This window comes from Solanum dulcamara, chromosome 8, assembly GCF_947179165.1.
Source record: "Solanum dulcamara chromosome 8, daSolDulc1.2, whole genome shotgun sequence".
NCBI lineage: Eukaryota > Viridiplantae > Streptophyta > Magnoliopsida > Solanales > Solanaceae > Solanum > Solanum dulcamara.
The window spans coordinates 33,639,954-33,649,881 of record NC_077244.1 but is presented as its reverse complement, the minus strand read 5'-3'; the positions used below and the strand labels follow the sequence as shown (position 1 = coordinate 33,649,881).

Here is a 9,928-nt window from a genome sequence, read left to right as displayed (position 1 = left end):
CTTCCGCTTATTCATTCTGTTTACTTTTATAATTCAATGCTCTTATATAGTTTTAGCCTTCAAACACATTACTTGAAGTTCCGGGTTGACGGGTTGGCTTACCTACTAGAGGGTTATAGTAGGTGCCATCATGACCTGATGAAAAGTGGGTCGTGACAAGTTGGTATCAGAGCCCAGGTTCGTTGGTCTCACTTGTACAGAGCTAACGTCTAGTAGAGTCTCGCGGATGGGTGCGGAGACGTCCGTAATTTATCTTCGAGAGGCTACAGGATGTCATTAGGAACGATCTCTATGTTGCTTCATTTCGTGCATTCTTGTGTCTTATTGGTTTCCTAAAATCTCATTTGTTTCGCTCTTTCATCGGAATGGTTCGTACACGCGGTACTATTGGAGATGATGACCCACCAGTTCTGGGTAGGCCTTGAGGCCGGCCCCGTAGAGTAGGCAGGGGAGCAGCACTAGCTCCCGACCCAGAGATAGAGCCGCAGCTAGTAGAGGAGCATCAGGACGCTCCTATTCCTACTCAGCCAAAGGGACCACCACCACCAGCACAGCCCCCAGCTGCACCAGTTATGACCCCAGCACTGTAGGCAGCGATTGTGCAGCTCCTCACAGCTATAAGGGTTGTACCACAGGCCCCGACCCCAGTAATATATGGCAAACCAGCACCGCGGGATCCGTCCACCTAGCCAGCACCTGAGGTTCAGCCGCCTCCACCAGTTGTTGCACCCCCGCCAACAATTTTGGAGGGTGTGATGTCATTACAGGATCAGAAGATGTTAGGGGTATTTAGAAGGTTGTCACCCCCGACATTTTCTGGAGCTATTGGCGAGGATGCCATAGCGTTCTTGACTACCTGTCAGGAGAAACTCCATTCCTTAGGTCTTGTGGAGTCCAGAGGTGCCGACTTCACTGCTCACCAGTTCAGAGGGGTAGCTAGACAGTGGTGGCGCTCTTATTTACAGTCCAAGCTAGCTGGGTCACCACTATTGACATGGGCCCAGTTCTGAGAGGCTTTCCTGGCTCTATACCTCCCTAGGAGTGTTAGGGACCGACTCTCGGATCAGTTTACTCGGTTGGAGAAGGGTCACATGATAATTACGGAGTACGAGGCCAGATTTCATCAGCTTTCCCAACATGCCACTATGATTCTACCTACTGAGAAGGAGCGGGTATGATGTTTTTCTGCGCGGATTGAGACCTTACCTGAGGGTGGGGACTGAGCACTTGGTTTCTGTGGGCTGCTCTTTTCTGGATGTGGTGGATCATGCCCGCAAGATCGATATTATTCATCGTCAAGCCCAAGGGGGAAGCGATAAGAGACCCAGGCATCAGGGTAGCTACAATGGGTCCCAATCTAGGGGCCATGATAGTTATGACAGGCCCCGTCAATGATTCCAGCAGGATAGGTACCAGTAGGGTCAGTCCAGCCGGCCGATTCAGGCTGCCCTGCCAGCAGTTGAGGGTAGTCAGCCCCGTTCGGGGGGTTCCACTACAGGGCAGAGCTCGAGGGAATCAGGTCTGCTTTCTCCCTACCGCGGATGAGTTATCAAGGGTCGCTCAGCTTCAGGATGCTTCGATTGTGGCTCACTAGAGTACTGGGCTAGGGAATGTCCCGGCCGGGCTAGACCGTTGGTAGTAGCACCACTTCCACCAGGAGGTATAGATCAAGGCCACGGCCGCAGCGATGGTCAGCAGGGTGTTCGAGGAGGTTCCCAGGGAGGCAGGTCAGGTGGTAGGGCGAATGTTCGTGGGGAAGGCCGACAGGGCCACTTCTATGCTGCTCCGGCGAGGGCAGAGGCTGAGGCATCAGATGATGTTATCACAGGTACTATCCTTATTAGTGAGCAGACTACTTCTGCGTTATTTGATCCAGTTTCCATGTATTCCTATGTGTCTATATATTTTGTTCCACGTCTGGGTATTGCTTATAAGTCACTTAAGGTCTCGTTGCATGTTTCGACCCCGATAGGGGATTCTTTAGTAGTGAATCAGGTTTGTAGATCCTGTACGGTGACTATTTAGGGGCATAAGACTCGGGCATATCTTATTTTACTTGATATGCTGAACTTCGATGTTATTCTGGGCATGAATTGGCTATCCCCTCATCATGCGGTTTTGGACTGTTATACCAAGACCATTACATTAGCCATGCCTGGTATTCCCTCGATCTTGTGGCAGGGTGTTTATAGTCGCTCACCGACTGGGATCATATCTTTTATACGGGCCCGGCGACTAGTTAGGTCCGGGTGCTTGACGTACTTAGCATATGTCTGTGATGTGTCCAGCGAGGCTTCTACTATTGATTCAGTCCCTGTGGTTAGGGAGTATACTGATGTCTTCCCCACTGACCTACCTGACCTACCCCTAGAGAGAGATATTGGCTTTGCCATAGATTTGGAAGTCGGGTACTAAGCCTATTTCTATACCACCTTACCGTATGGTCCCCGCAGAGCTCAAGAAGCTCAGTGTGCAGCTTGAGGATCTTTTAGGTAAGAGATTTATTCACCCGAGTGTGTCGCCGTGGGGTGCACCCGTCCTATTTGTTAAGAAGAAGGATGGGACTATGCAGATGTGTGTTGATTACAGGCAGCTGAACAAGGTGACAGTGAAAAATCGTTACCCCATGCCTCGTTTCGATGATCTATTCGACTAGTTTCAGGGTGCGACCGTGTTTTCTAATATTGACTTGAGGTCTGGCTACCACCAGTTGCGGATTAGAGAAGCCGACATTCCTAAGACTGCGTTTCGAACTCGCTATGGCCACTACGATTTCCTTGTGATGTCTTTTGGACTTACTAATGCCCTAACAACTTTTATGGACCTTATGACTCGAGTATTCAGTCCTTATCTTGACTCTTTTATGATTGTACTCATCGATGATATACTAGTATACTCACGGAGTAGAGAAGAGCACGTGCAACATTTGAGGGTTGTGCTCCAGACCTTGAGAGACCAGCAACTTTATGCTAAATTCTCAAAGTGCGAGTTTTGGTTGGAGTCTGTGGCATTTGCTAGGACACGTGGTGTCCAGAGAGGGTATCAGGGTGGATCAGACGAGGATTAAGGTTATTCGTGGTTGGGCTAGGCCCACATCTGTTACAGAGATTCAGAGCTTTGTTGGATTTGCTGGGTATTATCGATGATTCATCGAGGGTTTCTCCACCATTGCATCACCATTGATCCATTTGACTCGCCAGGATGATCCCTTTGTGTGGTCCGAGGAGTGTGAGTCAAGCTTTCGGAAGCTTAAGAAGTGTTCAGTTCCAGAACATTAGTTTCATTTTGAGTTCTTGGTTTTTCAAGTTGAAATTGGGATTTGGGGCTTTGCGCGGGGTGACCTTGTTTCGGTTGTTTTCATCCTCCAATGTTCAGATAGAGCATGCAACTCCTTAGAGTTTAATGTTGTATGGTTTGGTAGGCGATTTTTGAATTGCGTTGAAGGTTTTCAGGATAGCTAAGGATTGGTAGAACGCCCTTAGTGGCTTGGAGAAATGGATTTCAAAACATAAGACAAATACTTGGAATTTTGAGTGAGTTGTATCTGCCATGATCGTGTATTACTCAATTCTATGGTTTTGGTTTATTTTGGTCGTCCTCAGTTGAATTCTAGTGTTTTGGGTCAAGTTTGGGCTAAACGAGCGAGAGTTAGAGCCCAAGAAATGATTGGAGGAGATTTTTTTTGAAGTTGGAAGTGAAATTGAGGATTTTCCTCGTAGCCTAAGTTCTGTGATGGCGTTGTTCAACTCGAGAGGGTGTCTGAGGTTTAGGCAAAGAAAGCAGGCCCAAAACCGTCATCCTTTCGTGCCTCTAGACAGTGACTGTACTTTTACTTTCGCGGGCGAAAGTTCTTTTAGTAGTGGATATTGTAATGACCCTCAAGGTCATTTTTAGAATTTTGTAAAATGACCATTTTACAACTCCCTTTAGATGCCCCGAGTCGTTTATGATTGTTATCGGGTGTTGATTTTTAGAAAATCCTATGAAAAGTTAAGTCCTTGGAAATTTTGAGTTTCATAAGTTTTAAGTGTTAAAAAGTGGTATTTGGGGTCAATCGGAGCTACAGATCTCGGAACTGAATTCCGTCGATTCCAGCAGCTCTGAAATGTCGAAATTGGGTTAGGAGACTTTACGGAATCTGTTTTGGAGCTGTAACGAAGATTTGAGGCCTTGAGTTGAGAATTTGAGGAACTTTAAGCCAAGGTTTGACTTTGGTCAACTTTTGGAGTTTCGATGCTCGGAATGGAATTCCGACAACTCCGTTGGATTCAGGAGATGGTTTTTGGTCTAGAAGAAGTGTTGGTTGAATTTTAAGAGGTCCCGAGTCTATTTTGGTATTTTAAAGGCCTAAATTAGTTTAGTTGCGACTTTTTGAGTTTTGGGCTAACGAAATCTCGAATTCAAATTCTGATGGTTCCATCAGCTTCGGAATGACCAAATTAGGCTAGTAGCACTATTGGAATGACTATCGAGTCAATCGATACGAGTTTGGGGCTATTTGACGCTTTTGACTTTGAAACTTAGCCTATAGTTGACTTTGGTCAACATTCTTGGAAAATGCGCTCGAATAAAAATTCTGACAGCGCGGTTAGTTCCGGAATGTTGATTTTGGTCTAGAACGACCCTTCGTTCGCTTTTTGAGGCTTCCGGACTAATATCGAGGCCCGTTGTGAAATATGACTTAAAATGACTCTTGGGTGTGGGACCCATTTCTTATTAAAATAATTTCGTATGGGAATTCTGAATACGCCATTGAGTCCGGAACGTCAAATTTAGTGGGGTAGCATATCTGGTTTATTTTTATCGGATTCCGAACGAATTCCGAGTACCCCGTCGGAGATTTTGAAAAGGTCCAAAATCTGTTTCAGCAGTGCTGCAGCAACAGCCCGTTTTGAGTTTTTTCTCCAACTTTAAAACCCTTTATCTTGAGTTATATAGCTCCAAATTGGGTGATTCAGAAGTCAAACTTGTGAGATTTTTCGTGGAGAACGCATTGGGGAGCTTGGAAACTGATTTGGAGCATTCAATTCAGGTAAAAATCGTGATATTATTTGCAGCAGTGTCCATTTCCGAAATGGATTTTTGAAGAACTTTGACAAGTTATTTCTTGACCAATATAAATCCGATTTGGGTGATTCCAGAGGCTATCTTGCATGGAAATTTAAGGAGAACATCGTGGAAGTTTCAGAATCTGTTTTTGGCATGTCGTTCGAGGTAATAAATTGATTTTTAGCTGCAGATTTAGTGATTTTCGGAATGAAAGTTTATTGAATTTTGAAAGAGTGTATCTTGGTCAATATAACTTCGTTTTGAGTGATTCTTGAGGCTAGATTGTGGGGTTTTTCGCAAGGAACGTCATGGTATAATTTGTTTTGATTGAAAGATTTTCGTTTTTTGAGAAATCGACGTGTAAAGAGGCTTCCTTATATCGTTTTCTTAGTTTTAAAATGTGGGAATTGATTTTTGATCGTCTTACGTAATTTCCCACCCCGAATTATGTTATAAATCTGATTTGTGTGCTTGGGGTGACGTTTAGAACCTGTTTTGGAGGTCAAATCCAGAATTTCGTATGTGGGTCCCACAATTCCCGTTTTCGACCCAAAAATTGGTCCATTTCCAAAAATTATGAAATTAGTGTCTAAACGACCGTATCGACGTTGTGGTTCTATTTTTGACAGTTTGGCAGCGTTCCGAGGTCGTTCGAAAGGGAAAAGCTCCAGCACAGTGATTTGAAGCTCGCGTGTTTAGCCTACAGGTAGGCTACGGTTTACCTTTCTTTAGATTGAGTTGGAATGTGTGAAAGCATGTTGAAATAGTTGGGATTTTGGTTGGGTAGTTTAATTGTATATCTCAGGTGTTAGAAATCATGTTTTAGGCTTGTTATCTGGTTTTTCGGGTATTTAGAAGTAGATGTATCTTGTCGTTATTTGTTAGTATTATAAGGAGAGTTGAATGAGCATGTTGTTAATACTGTGGAGTATGTTGGCCTTAGTATAGGTGTTAGAAATCATGCTTTAGGCTTGTTATCAGGTTTTTCAGGTATTTAGAAGTATGTGTATCTTATCGTTATTTGTTAGTATTATAAGGAGAGTTGAATGAGCATGTTGTTGATACTGTGGAGTATGTTGGCCTTAGTATATGATGTAAACTTGCTTTATATGCCCGGCATCGCTCCGGTGGACTTAGATCCCTGTAGAATGGTGTAGCGGGCTAGTGCCTAGTAGTTGGCCTTAGCTAGGCGATACCCTTGCTCTTAATAACACTCCCACCCATAACTCGGTATAGTCATAACTTTTGAGATGCGTTGGCAATACTAGAATTCATGATCGTTTGGCTTCGGCTCCGGTTCAAGTTTTGGCGGCATATCAGTTGACACATCGGGGAGGAAATTCTCGGTACTGTTGTTGATTAGTTGGAAAGGATATATTCGAAACCATGGGATAAATTATCTATGAGCATCCGGGTACCCAGTCCCGGCCTCCATTCTGAATTATCGGGGAGCATCCGGGTACTCAGTCCCGGCCTCTGCCGACTTGCTAGTATGACGAGCATCCGGGTATCCAGTCCTGGCCTTGATCATACCGATGTATTACGGCGAGCATCCGGGTATACAGTCCCGGCCTCGACCGCACCGATGTATTACGGCGAGCATCCGGGTACCCAGTCCCGCACTTATGTATTATGGCAAGCATCCGGGTACCCAGTCCCGGCCTTGGCCACTTTGAATATTCGGGCGAGCATCTGGGTCCCAGTCCCGGCCTCGACCCCTAAGTCACCCCTAGATCGATTGACTCTTGGACATTCTGGGTTTTGGAAATGATATAGTACTTCGGTTCCTGACATCACAGATTCTTGGTTCCTAGCCTTGGTAGTTGTAGCTATTCTGTGTACTCGGCGAACTTATGGGGGTTCGTCCGGGTTTTTATTTAACTTGCATACGAGTGTCCTGGATGGGCTTATGGGGGCCCAGTTGGGTATAGTTAGCTGTAGCTCTCGTAGATAGTACTCTTTTCACTTTAGATGCTTATGTTGATTCCTATTTAGGCTTATTCCTCTTTTTCATATTGTTTTCACCTTTTCTGCTCAGTCGGCCTATGATGCCTACTGGGTACCTGTTGTTTTGGTACTCATACTACACTCTGCATCTACTTTCGTGATGCAGGACCGAGTACCATCTACTGTCACGAATAGATCGAGCTTGTTGCAGTCAGATTCGGAGACTAGGGTGATAACTTGGCGTTTTTGGATCACTTCTGTCTCTTTCAGAATGGATGGCCCGTCTTTTGCCTTTTGAGACTAGCCAGTTGTTGTATATATATGTCTGGTCCACTTTCGGGACTTGTACTCGTCTTTTATTTTATAGCAGCTCTGTACTTGTGACTTCCAGGTTCTGGGAGGGATCTTTAGTTATTTAAAACATGTTTTGGTTTACTTCCGCTTATTCATTCTGTTTACTTTTATAATTCAATGCTCTTATATAGTTTTAGCCTTCAAACACATTACTTGAAGTTCCGGGTTGACGGGTTGGCTTACCTACTAGAGGGTTATAGTAGGTGCCATCATGACTTACAAAATTGGGTCGTGACAGCCGTAGATGAAGCACCGCCAAGCTAGTCCTACACATATTAATGTTGTGCCTTTTGGAACTATGGATCCTTTAGTTTACCATAGTCAGTTTCGCCGACCAAGCGACACTTCTTTTTCTTCACATGTCAAATATACTTCATATGATCAGACCTACCAGTTACCCACAAAGGTTAGTGCTCGACCCCCTAGGGTATCATCTTCTTCTACTCCATCTCCCACAATTCCATCTCCCGAATCTCAGTCTTCTCACATATCTACTCTGAGATTTAGAGATTCTAGTGTTGAGACTGACACTCCTACAGCATCAGCTTCACCTTCTTCTGCTACTAGACTAGAGGCAGTAAATGATGTGGCTGGGTTAGCTCCTGTACAGAGGGACAGACTTGAGAGAGTCATGATTGAGCTTGATGGATCCTCGTAAGTTTAATATTTTATTTATTTATATTTTCTACATTAATAAATTCTTCATGAACTAATTATATGTTTATTATGTGTCTTGAAGGTGGCATTCTTCGAAGGAGGCTGCTAGGGCTCTTCAAGAGAGTGTTAGGAGGCTATATACTAAGCCCTATCACTCTTGGCGGGAGATTCCAAACAGTATCCGTCAGGCGATGTTTAATGAATTCAAGGTATATATATGTTTAAATATATTTTTTTAAGTTACATTTAATATTTTTACTATACTTTACTTAACTAATTATTTAACGTTATTCATTTTTTCAGACTTTATGTACCTGGGAGTCAAGGTACAATATGGTCATTGTGACCACTTTTGAAAGAAAAGCGAGCCCCAAACTGTCTAGCTGGCTAAAGAAAGCTAGGGATGATCGGTCACCTTCGAGTTGGATGCTCTTCATATATTTGAAGAATTATGCCAGTATTGGGATACCGAAGAATTCAAGGCTTTGTCCGAACAAGGAAAAAAAAGCAAGAGCCAGCTTAAAGGGTGGCTCGTTGCACACCGGAGGTGCTAAGAGTGTTGGTACGATTCAGAGGGAGATGGTAAGGTTTCTAAATTTTAAGTTTAAATTCATTTTCTTTAATAAACTATTTGACAAAATATTATTTTATTAATTGTATTTTTATTTATAGGAAAAGGAATTGGGACGCACTCCCCATCGTCATGAAGTCTTTAAAAAGACTCACGTGAAGAAAAAGACTAATGCGTCGGATCCGGATGAGTGGGTGGAGGAATGCCTGAACAGTCCACTAAAATTTGGACAGAAAAAGTGGTTGGAGGCAGCCATAAGGGCCAAATATATGGAATGAGCTCTAGGAATAATGTACGATGACTCCAATAAGATTTAGAAAGTATTGGATCATCGCGTCAAGCCGAGGCCATTGACGGGGTTCAGATAGCTGCAATGTCTCAGCAAATTGCAAACTTACACGCGTATTGGCAGAATCTGAGAAAAAAAGGGTTGAGGAGCAAAAACGTATGAATAAACAAGTTGAGCAAATTAAAGAATAAGTGCCCAACCTCGCCCGTCATCCTCCCTCCCATTGTTCAAGAGGGTCCACTCCGGATGAATCCGACGATAGTGATGAATACATAACAAATAATCCTTAAGTTTCCTATGTTAGTTTATGAACATTTTGAAATTTTTTGTTAACTTTGAAACACTTTAAATCATTCTAAATTATAACTTTATTCGTTTTAAGTGTTTAATTATGTTTGTTATTATGTATTTTGCGTATTTTATTTATTGTTATTTGTGTTTGAATGAGATGAATTTCTATGAAATGAATTGAATTTTGATTGCAGGTGGGCAACAGAAACTGCAGATTTTTACTGTCAAAAATATTGCAGAAAAGCGACGGACGACGACCATTTATCCATCGCTTTATATTAAATAATTACTTTTTAAAAATAAATAAAAAGACGGAGTCCGTCGTTTTTTTTTATATATATTTTAATTAAAAAATTTAGGGGTGACGCAGTCCGTCGCTTTTTACAACCCTGTCCGTCGCTTTTTTAAAAGTGTCGATAAAAAAAGCGACGGAAGTAACTGTGTCGCTTTTTCGTTGAGTTTGACCAAAAAAGCGACGCAGTCCGTTGTTTTTTTGCGTCTTTTTTCACCTTTTTTTAGTAGTGCTATATACTACCAATTTTTCAACATTTATGCACTATTACTTTTCAACTCCTATATACTATCAATTTTTCAACACCTATACATTATCATTTTCCAAACTAACCTACACCTCAATTCCTAAGTATCCAATTCCTACAAACTCATTCCCTACAATACACAACAATATCAATTTACTTCTTCAACAAAACACAGTTCCAATTGCTATTTCCATTTTAATTCACTGTCCTTAATTCCCACAGCTTCAACAA

At 42.8% G+C, this 9,928-nt stretch overlaps 1 long non-coding RNA gene across 1 annotated transcript; it reads left to right on the top strand.

Annotated features, from left to right (window-relative positions):
* Nucleotides 1-5,142: 5,142 nt before the first annotated feature.
* On the top strand, nucleotides 5,143-7,235 carry LOC129898639 (uncharacterized). Its single transcript, XR_008769416.1, has 3 exons — nucleotides 5,143-5,214; nucleotides 5,679-5,755; nucleotides 7,163-7,235. It is a non-coding gene; the product is annotated as an uncharacterized LOC129898639 (long non-coding RNA).
* Nucleotides 7,236-9,928: the final 2,693 nt, after the last annotated feature.